This window comes from Ruditapes philippinarum, unplaced genomic scaffold, assembly GCF_026571515.1.
Source record: "Ruditapes philippinarum isolate M1 unplaced genomic scaffold, ASM2657151v2 ctg1127_1_1_1_1, whole genome shotgun sequence".
NCBI classification, from domain to species: domain Eukaryota; kingdom Metazoa; phylum Mollusca; class Bivalvia; order Venerida; family Veneridae; genus Ruditapes; species Ruditapes philippinarum.
Window position 1 is genome coordinate 91040 of NW_026864590.1, and position 11435 is coordinate 102474.

Sequence of the window (11435 nt, forward strand, 5' to 3'; positions counted from 1 at the left end):
TGCTTTTTTTAATGTCTGAATGGGTATTGTGTTATTTCCTTCCACTTGAAGAACTTAGGAGACGTAAGATGTCAGTATTAAATGAAATTATTCAAATTATTGGTTCATTCTGTGTATAATGTTTTTATTTGGTTAAATATTGTTGGTTAGGGTTTAAAAAGATCATGGCATTTCTTTTGATGTTCTTGTTAAGAAATCAAACTTCTAAATTTAATAGCAGTTTGTCCATGTCTCTTCATTTAAGGATGTTCACTTGGTCTGGACATTGCAGGATGATTTAATTAAAAAGAATATTCCTTTTGTTTTTTTTACTTCAGTAATTATATTGAAAGTTGTTTCTCATAAAATAATATTTTTGTATTTTAGCACGAGATATCCGCATTTTTACCCTATTAGAAAAAATGTCTCGACAACAGACACAAATATTGGACACTGTTCATTAGGTATTTGGCGTCTTGTCAAAGTTGGAAAGTCAAGATGGTGGTAGACCAAATGAATTGCCTGATGATATTCATTTACTAGTAACAAGCATTGAAGAACTGGAGTTGGTTGAGACAGGTTTACAAGAACCTGGTTGTTTCAATGGCTTGGTAAATTTATTTTCATTAGTTAGAAAGATGTTAATTTTATCTTTGCACGAAATGAATTTATTAGTGTTTTTGCTAAACTTTTTTTATGTCACTAAAATTTTGCACACTAGTTTTCTGTCCGTCAGACTGTTCTTAAAAGTTTTTGGCCTGTCATTAGTGTGCTTTTGTTTGTAACACAAAAGACATTATATTATTACTCTAGTGTAATATGTAAACATTATATTATAACTAGTGTAATATAATTTCTTAAATAGAGAATATCTGTTTGTTTTGCATGTAAGATTGAAAAATATTTCACTGAGCGAACACCAGATGCAATATTAATTTCATGACTTGCATTGCAAACGAATGAAAATAAAATACCTGGTGTTCACGAATGAAATATTATTTCACTCTTATATGTAAAACAAATAAATTTTCTTTTTATTTCATGCTTTTTTCGTGATTTTAAATATTTTTTACTGATTTGCTGCCTGACGTCGCGCATTCTCTTTATGAAGTCATAACATCATGATGTCACATCATCAATTTTGAAATATAATCCTGTTAAATACTCCAATTTTGTTACACTTTTAACATGATAAATGATGACATCGACTTTCTTTTCTTAAAGAAAGAACATTTACGTATGACGGCATTTTATTGGGCCTGTTATTCATTTAGTTATATTTTTCATCTGCATTCAGATATAGTCCGGCTACAGTGAAAATGATATATTATAAATTTCAATAGTGGTTTATCAAAATTATTATCTATTACAGTGAAACACTGGAAAAGCATGAAATATAATGGCCTTATTACACTCCTGTGAATTATGTGTCAAATGCTTTTTGAAACGTTAGAAATGTGTTAAGAACAAAAATCATATATTTCAGGTCACATACCTGACACTGCAAGGAGGTATCACAAGAAGCGATATGTCAAAAAGAGTCATGAAACACTGCATGTCAAATCAGTTGGCACTTCAGTTCAACTGGTTTGGCAAGAAAGGCCAAGGGAAGAGAGCGTTTGGGAAACTGAAGCTGGCCAAGGCAGTGCAAAGTAATTATTTTATTTTCATTTAAAATTTTATGGATAACCAAACACATAATTGTTACAGACAGTAAGAAACCTGCATATTTGACTTAGATATTTGATTAAAAAGAAGAAAATATATCACTATGTTCTGACCTCTGCATAGAAAAGGATATTTCATAAAAAATAATATATCCCAAACTGTGATTTTATTGCTTAATTAAATGTTTGGAGTTCAAATGCGAGGAATTATATCAGGAGGGAGTAGCCTGATTGATATAATGATTGTATTCGAATATCATAGTGAATTTATAATGCAGTGAAATCACTTTTTTGGATATATTATTTCGATTTTAACAACAACAGATAAATACTGCCGTACCTAGTATTAAGGTACACTGCGTCTGATTTGTTTCCATACTCATTTTCAGCGCCTCGCATTTTTAAATGCTAATGTCACATATCTGTAAATGGTTTCGTCACATGTTTAAATACAGTGATTTTATTGCATAATATTAAAATAACACACTTCAGGTCTTTCTGTGTTTAATAGAGGAAAATGCGGGTTGTGTTAGAATATTATATAAATTTTTGATAAAGTTAATATTTTTTATGATGTATACCTTTACTTGATGTGTTAATTAATAAAAGCATAATATTCAGTTTAGAACACTTGAATGTATGGAGAAGTTAATATTTTAATTAAGTATATCACAAAAATTTAAGGAGTATATATAGTCTACCACTACATGTGTCTATAAAGTTCTGCCAGAACAAATAAGTAGGTAGATCTTATTTTCTTTTTTAATTATACTTACAGAAGCAGTCATGAAATGTAAAAAATGTACAGCAGCTGAAGTCAAATTAGATTGTAGAGAATGGTTTCAAAGTGCATGTGACAGAGACGGGGGCCGTAAAAGAAGACAAAAAACCAATGAAGGTGTCCAAGAAACACCCACTGAATAGAACTTTTTAATATATTTATAGCGATATTGAAAGAAAAAAGATGGCTCTTTTAAATTGGAAGTAATGTAAAGGACTTGTATCATTCTAGCCTAATAGTTCAAGAACATATAGCCTAAGAAGAATAAATCATACATAAATAGTGATATAGTTAAACTAAACATTATTGAGATATATTTAAGAAACAATATCAGTTTCTGTGTTGTTCATCGGCTATTTAAAATCAGCTTAAGCTTGTGTGTCAGGCAGGATTATATATATTGTGCTTACATCGTTGCTGGATTAATGATTCTTCAGCCCCTGACCAGTTTAAAGTGACGCCATTCTGGCACTTGTATGAGCAAGCTGCATACTTGGGATGACGTTTTTATGGTGCTTACGAGTTCGCGTCAATTTGTCTTATAAAACTTATATCAATCTGTTGGGTCGGTGAATGTGAGATGTTACTTTAGCATCATATGAAAAGAAGAAAAAAAGTGAACTGAAAACATCAGAAAAAGTGCATTATTATTTTTGCCGTAAAAAGAATTTGAAAACTATTTTATTGAGGGAGAAAAAAAAACAGCGGCATATTTGTGTAGTCCATAATCAGTGCTTATTGGAAGTTTATGCCGTTAAAATCCTTCTTTGTTATAGAAACAAAATCTCAAGGAGTGTTAGATTTACATAAGATGTACATATTGTTATTGTTTTTACTCATTCAGTATTTCAATCGCACATATCAAATATTGAGATTATGGTCATAGCTTCATGATAATCAAAATAATTTTTACAATTATAATATACTAAATCCTGCGATTTGTGAATCTATATTCAATTATTGTTTTTCGTTATTAATTTTTGTTTTTGCTTTGTAAAAAATATTATTCTATTAATCCAATTTAAAAGTTACCAATGCCTTGGCCCAATGTATAGCTCAAGTCTAGTCTTTATTTTGATTGTTTTTTTACATTGGTTTTAAAATTCTTAAACATTTAATTTTCTTAAATAATTCTGCATAAATTGCTGATCATTTTTTATTTCTTTTTTTCTATTTATTGCATAATAGCTGAATATAGAGAAAAAAACACCCATACAAATGCAATTGTTGTAGATTCATTCTCATTTTTTAAATGGAATTGCAAATCGAATAGCTTGAACATATTATAAGTTATTATATGCATTTTTTAATTTGTTTGTTTTATAAATGTTTACCAAAGGAAGCAGAACTAAATTAATTATCTACTAAGTCTTTATTATCTTTTTTTTAGTCAGGTATCAGTCGGTTACACGATTACCGGAATGGCCGAATTACCGAATCGACCGAAAATCGGCGCGAATACCGAATCGACCTGTAAGTTACACTTAAAAACTTTAATTATTACAAAAGTTACAAGGCTGTACTTTGTAATAATTCAACTTTTTTAATTTTTTTCTTGCAATTTAAAATAGTAAACAATATCAATAATTTATAAAAGATTTTATAAATAAAACGTTGATTAATTTAATAAGAAATCTAATATCGCGACTACTGGCCAAACTCCCGTGACGGAATCGCCCTGTTATTTCTTTATGCAACTTTTAATGTCTTTTGCATGTTTTTATTAAAAAACCTAAATATTATCATTAATCTTCATAGAAATTTAGGAAAAAATCCTTTAATAATGATAAAATAAACAAATATTTTATGATTCAGACGAAAACGGGCAACCAACTGCCGGATCGCAAAGATTTACGTGAAATCGGCTCAGTATTGCTTATCTTAATACTTAAACAAAAATGGTTTGCACCCTTCGATTATAAATAAACAAAGCATGATTTGTAATAACAAGATAATTGTCAATAAATCATTTATTGAATTAAACAAGATATTTAATAATCGGTCGATTACGGCCTCTGTCGGAATTCTCGCGAAGATTACCGTCGTAATCGACGTATAATTATCTATTGTACTTTTTTACTTTTCGTTGCATTGTTAATATCTCCTCTTTATAAAATAATAAATAGATATGATAAGATATTCTTAAAAGTTTCTTTCTTTCTTTTTATTTTGTAAATTCATTGCACTTTGGTTAATAACGCAAGAGAATCGAGAGATCGAAGTCGAGTTTACATATACTCGTCATACAGCCGAAAAGGCGAATGAATACCGGAACTCGGCCCTGTATTCATTGTAATCATGCACTTTTGCAAGGAACAATGCAACCACAAAAATAATTAGATATCTTAAAAAAGTATTTCTGTAAATGAAGAATCCTTATTTAAATAGATAGCTAGAGATCTAAGGTAGGCAATTACTGCCATATCGATAATTATATCAGTGCCAGGCCTATCCGAACATACTGAATCGGCTGTTTTTCCCCACAAATGTTCAACTTTACAAAAATAACTTGAATATTTTATTAAATACAACTAATTAAACGATTTTTATAATTGTTGTTGAAATCGTAATCAAATAAGAAGCAAAGATTATGAAAAACGCTGGTTTATATTTACATATAAAAGATTTATATTGAAGATCGGTCAAAAAACGGGAAACCGTTCGAATTAGGCATGGATTACCTTGGAATCGACCTCGTAATTTGGTTATTTGTGAACTTTTTAAATATTCTTTTTATGTTTGTATCAAGAGATAATAAAATTTTCAATGATATTGCATTTTGTAAGTAAATTTGCTTTTATTAATAAAAACAAAGACCTAAGATCGGCGAATTACTGTCATTCTGCCCGATATAGGGGAAGGATCGTGGACGGGATCAGCCTGTATACTATAGTTATTTTTATGTTTATTTTATTAAATGCAAATAATATCATTGATATAAAAAGATTTTTGGAAATAAAGATCACTTCTTATTATAAAACTGGATGTCTAAGATAGACTAATTACTATCATAGTGCCTGAATTAACAGGGAAATACAGGAATTAGTCGTTATGTTTGTTATATTTCAGCGTTTTAAAAAATATCTTGCCATATTTTTATTAAATACAAACAATTCAAATGATATTTAACTTAATATTTATTGTAATCGCTATTACATAATAAACAAGGTGATCTATGATTTCTTCCATACTACCGAATCGACGAGCGATTGACCGGAATCGGCTTCACTTCGTCTAGGATTACTGGAATCGGTTCTAATTTTGTTGATGAATGTGAACTTAATATAATTATTATCATTTATTTTTGCATGTATTTACAAACATAATCATTGATCTTTTATGGAATAATGCAATATCGTCTTTACATTATATTTTTTCAGGTAATTGCTAACAGAGGATTGTTTGAAATGACGGATAACAATAGGTCAGTTCAGTCTTTCTTTATGTTTGCATAACTCAATTCTTGATTTCATAAAGTAGTCGATTCATAATTACATGCAATAAGTTTTATTTGAATCTTTATTTAAACAATACAAACCTCATAAAATATTCACATGAAATCAATGTTTTACCAGGCAGTTAAATCGTACTTACTTGACAGTTCAAGGTCATTCTGGAGTATCAAATCAATTGTCGTCATTTGCGTTTATTGGTGCACCATAAAAAATATTACAAAGATTGCGAATAAGTCGATCGTTGAAACATAGATTATTTAGTCTTAAATAGTAAACAAATCATATATACCCGTAACGTATAAAACAGTGAGATATGGATGTTAACTATATACGCAACAGATGTATACTGTCACTTTATTGGAAGTAAACGAGCTGTATATCGGGAGCTGTGTATTGGGAAGTGTGATATACTACCAAACAGTGGGGTGCAATATACAGTATGCTGATATATTTCATAGTGGGAGGGTCTGTCTGTTAGAGAAAGCGTGTTGTTAAGCAAGCTGTAGCTGGAATCCGGGGAATGATTACCGGAATCGGCCTGTTATTTTTGTTATATTATGAACTTTAAAAAAAAAATCTTGCATCTTTTATAAAAATATAAACAATGCTAATGACATGTAAAAATATTTTTTATAAATAAAATCGCTTAAGATTAATTAAGCAACAATACTTAAGATCAGCTAGTTACTGTCATACTGCCGGAATCGAGGAATGATTACCGGAATCGGCCTGTAATTTTGTTATTCATGAACTTTTAAACTTTTATATAAATATAAACAATTAATGACATGTAATTTTTTTTATAAAAAACACATTTGATTCATTAAACAAGAGATTTAATTATGATCAAGCAAGTTACTGTCATCTGATATTAGATCTCTTGTTAAATTAATCAAAAGCGATTTTATTTACTTCTTTTTTTACATTTCATTGATATTGTATAAAGATGCAAGAACCTTTTTTGTAATCTTTATTAATAACCAAATTATACGCCGATTTCGGTAATCCTTCGTCGATTCCGACAGTATGGCAGTAACTCGCCGATATTAAATATCTTGTTTAATTAATCATTTATCAATGAGATTTTATTTACAAAAATCTGATTACATATCATTGATATTGTTTATATTTAATCAAAGATGAAAAAATATATATACATCACATTAAAAAAACTATTGTGTGTTTATTTGGGATGTTCGCGGAAAATGTCATTATTAATTCAGTGTCATAAGTAACTACATGTATATATCATAGTCCTTTACTTAAAGGATCTTCTTCCATTTTTTATTAATAATTAAATGGGTCAAACGGTTAGAAATTATGCTAAACTTTGAAAAGAATCTTAAGATCTATACAGGGTGTTTATATTGTTGTTTTGTTTTTACATTGACTAAATCCTGGGATATACGATATCGTATGTCCCAGCTAAATCTTAAGTCTTTAAAAATTATGAAGTTCAATAAATCCTATGACTTAATTCATCTACAGCTTGCTGAACAACAGGCATTCTCTAACAGATAGTCTCTCCCACTATGAAATATATCAGCATACCGTATATTGGCACCCCACTGTTTTGTAGTATATCACACTTCCCAATACACAGCTCCCAATATACAGCTCGTTTACTTCCAATAAAGTGACAGTATCATCTGTGCGTATATAGTTAACATCCATATCTCACTGTTTTATACGTTACGGGTATATATGATTTGTTTACTATTTAAGACTAAATAATCTATGTTTCAACGATCGACTTATTCGCAATCTTTGTAATATTTTTATGGTGCACCAATAACGCAAATGACGACAATTGATTTGATACTCCAGAATGACCATGAACTGTCAAGTAAGTTGGATTTAACTGCCTGGTAAAACATTGATTTCATGTGAATATTTCATGAGGTTTGTATTGTTTAAATAAAGATTCAAATAAAAATTATTGCATGTAATTATAAATCGACTACTGTATGAAATCAAGAATTGAGTTGTGCAAACATAAAGAAAGACTAAACTGACCTATTGTTATCCGTCATTTCAAACAATCCTCTGTTAGCAATGTCCTGAAAAAATATAATGTAAAGACGATATTGCATTATTCCATAAAAGATCAATGATAATGTTTGTAAATACATGCACAAATAAATGATAATAATAATATTGAGTTCACATTCATAACAAAATTAGAACCGATTCCAGTAATCCTAGACGAAGTGAAGCCGATTCCGGTAATCGCTCGTCGATTCGGTGGTATGGAAGAAATCATAGATCACCTTGTTTATTATGTAATAGCGATTACAATAAATATTATTAAATATCATTTGAATTGGTTGTATTTTATAAAATATGGCAAGATATTTTTAAAACGCTGAAATATAACAAAATAACAGACTAATTCCTGTATTTACCTGTTAATTCAGGCACTATGATAGTAATTAGTCTATCTTAGATATCTAGTTTATAGTAAAAAAGTGATCTTTATTTCTCAAAAAATCTTTTTATATCAATGATATTATTTTCATTCAATAAAATAACATAAAAATAACTATATTACAGGCTGATTCCGCCCATCCTTCCCCTATATCTGCAGAATGACAGTAATTCGCCGATCTTAGGTCTCTTCTTTCATTAATCAAAAGCAAATTTACTTACAAAAATGAATATCGTTCAAAATGTTTATATCTTATATAAAACATGCAAAAGAAATATTCAAAAAGTTCACAAATAACCAAATTACAGGTCGATTCCGGTAATCTATCGCCTATTCCGACAGGTTTCCCGTTTTTGCCGATCTTCAATATTAATCTTTTTATTATTTATAACAGCAATTTTTCATAAATCTTTTGCTTCTTTTCAATAAACATTATAAAAATCTTTTAAATTGTTTGTTTTTAATAAAATAAGTCAAGGTTATTTTTCAAACGTTGAATAAAACAGACCGATTCCGGTAATTGTCCGATAGCCCTGACACTGCATATAATTATGCGATATGGCAGTAATTCGCCGACCTTAGATCTCTAGCTTATTATTTAATAAGGATTTCTTCATTTACAGAAATCTTTTTAGATATCTATTATATTGTTTGCATTTTTTTCTTGCAAAGTCCATAAATTACAATAATACAGGCCGATTCCGGTAATCATTCGCCTATTTCGGCTGTATGACAGTATATGTAACTCGCCGATCTTCGATCTTTTGCTTTATTAACCAAAGGCGAATTGAAATTTACAAAATAAAAGAAAGAAAGAAATTTTAAAATATCTTTCATAATATTTATATTTTATAAGATGAATATTAACACAATGCAACAAAAAACGTTAAAAAATACAATAGACTAAATTATACGTCGATTCCGGTAATCCTTCGCCGATTCGACAGTATGGCAGTAACTCGCCGATATTTAAATATCTTGTTTTAATTAATAAAAAATGATTTTATTGACAATAATCTGATTACATATCATTGCTATTGTTTATTTATAATCAAGGGTGCAAACATTTTGTTTAAAGTATATAGATAAGCAAATTACAGGCCGATTTTCGGTAATCCTTTGCCGATTCCGGCAGTTTGCCCCGTTTTCGCTGATCATAAATATTTGTTTATTATTATCATTATTTAAAAGCGATTTTTTTTCACAATCTCTAGCAAGATTAAATGATAATATTTAGGTTTTATAAAAAACATGCAAAAGGAACATTAAAAGTTGCATAAACAACGAAATAACAGGCCGATTCCGGTCACGGGCAGTTTGGCAGTAGCTCGCCGATATTAGATCTCTTGTTAAATTAATCAAAAGCGATTTTACTTATAAAAATCTTTTCATAAATCATTGATATTGTTTATATCTTATAAAATTGCAAGAAAACACTTAAAAAGTTTAATTATTACAAAGTTACAGGTCGATTCCGGTAATTCACCGCCGATTCCGGTCGATTCCGGTAATTCGGCCGATTCCGGTAAGTCGTGTAACCCGGTATGTTTTTATTTAAAGTGAAGATGTATATTTGTTTAGAAATGGAAGCATGAGAAAAGAATTAACAGTGATGTTTGTACAATATATATATTATTTATCAACAGAAATAACAATTGAAGATGGCCATAAGGAGTTGTTTACCAATTAATGCAATCTAATGTAAAAGTCAAAAAAATATTATTTAATGTGGGAATCTGAATATTAGTTATAGTATGATAAAATGATATAATGTCATCAGTGGGGAACTTTCTCAAGAGTGAATCTATTATATTCTTTAAAATTTTGATTTCTTAAATTTTTATGTCTTCATTATAAAGATTCAGTAACCATGACAATTTATTTTCTTATTTACTTTCAATAATTATATATTAACAAAATTAATATGAGTGTTATTCTATTACCAGTATATTGTCTTGTGATTTTTAAAGGAAATTTTTGATTTCATTTATGAAATGGACTTAAATGTCTATTTAATAGATTAATGATACAATTAGACTTCCTTAAACACTAAAAAAACTATTACAACATTAAATAACATAGATTGAAGACTAATATTGTTTTTTTTTTGGGGGGGGGGGGGGGGTTTTGTGCACTTTTTCTCACATACTTCTCAAATATTTATAACAAAACGATGAAAAATGGATTGTTTGCTGTTATGTAATTGTTATTGGGTTTTATTTGCAGTCTGCGATAAACAATTTAATTTTGATAAAGCAACAAATACTAGTTTACAGTACCATTGTCCTTTAAAAATACAACTATATTTTTAGCTCGACTATTCGATAAGAATAAGTAGAGCTATTGTAGTCACCCGAGCGTCCACGTCGGCGTCGGCGTAATCACTTATGTTAAAGTTTTTGTAATAGTTCAAATATTTTCAAAGTCCATTGACATATGGCTTTGAAACTTTGCACACTTGTTCACCATCATGACCCCCACCTGTAGACAGGAGGAGGTAACGGTATCAAACATTTTGACAGAATTATGCCCCTTTTTCGACTTAGAATTTACGTTAAAGTTTTTGTAATAGTTCAAATATTTTCAAAGTCCATTGACATATGGCTTTGAAACTTTGCACACTTGTTCACCATCATGACCCCCACCTGTAGACAGGAGGAGGTAACGGTATCAAACATTTTGACAGAATTATGCCCCTTTTTCGACTTAGAATTTACGTTAAAGGTTTTGTAATAGTTCAAATATTTTCAAAGTCCATTGACATATGGCTTTGAAACTTTGCACACTTGTTAACGATCATGACACCAACCTGTAGACAGGAGGAGGTAACTCTATCAAGCATTTTGACAGAATTATGCCCCTTTTTCGACTTAGAATTTACGTTAAATTTTTTTGTAATACTTAAAATTTTTCAAAGTCCATTGACATATGGCTTTGAAACTTTGCATACTTGTTCACCATCATGACACCAACCTGTAAACAGGAGTAGGTAACTCTATCAAGCATTATTTTTTACTATTAAGCACTAGAATAGTCGAGCGTTGCTGTCCTACCGACAGCTCTTGTTTCCAATCTTTGTTAAATTCTCTTTTGACTGTGATGTTAACTGCTGTACACAATTAACA

General features: G+C 29.6%; 1 long non-coding RNA gene across 1 annotated transcript; it reads left to right on the forward strand.

Moving 5' to 3' along the window:
* The first annotated feature begins 379 nt into the window (after positions 1–379).
* Positions 380–3323, forward strand: LOC132726210 (uncharacterized). Its single transcript, XR_009625165.1, has 3 exons — positions 380–590; positions 1466–1631; positions 2425–3323. It is a non-coding gene; the product is annotated as an uncharacterized LOC132726210 (long non-coding RNA).
* The last annotated feature ends 8112 nt before the right edge of the window (positions 3324–11435 follow it).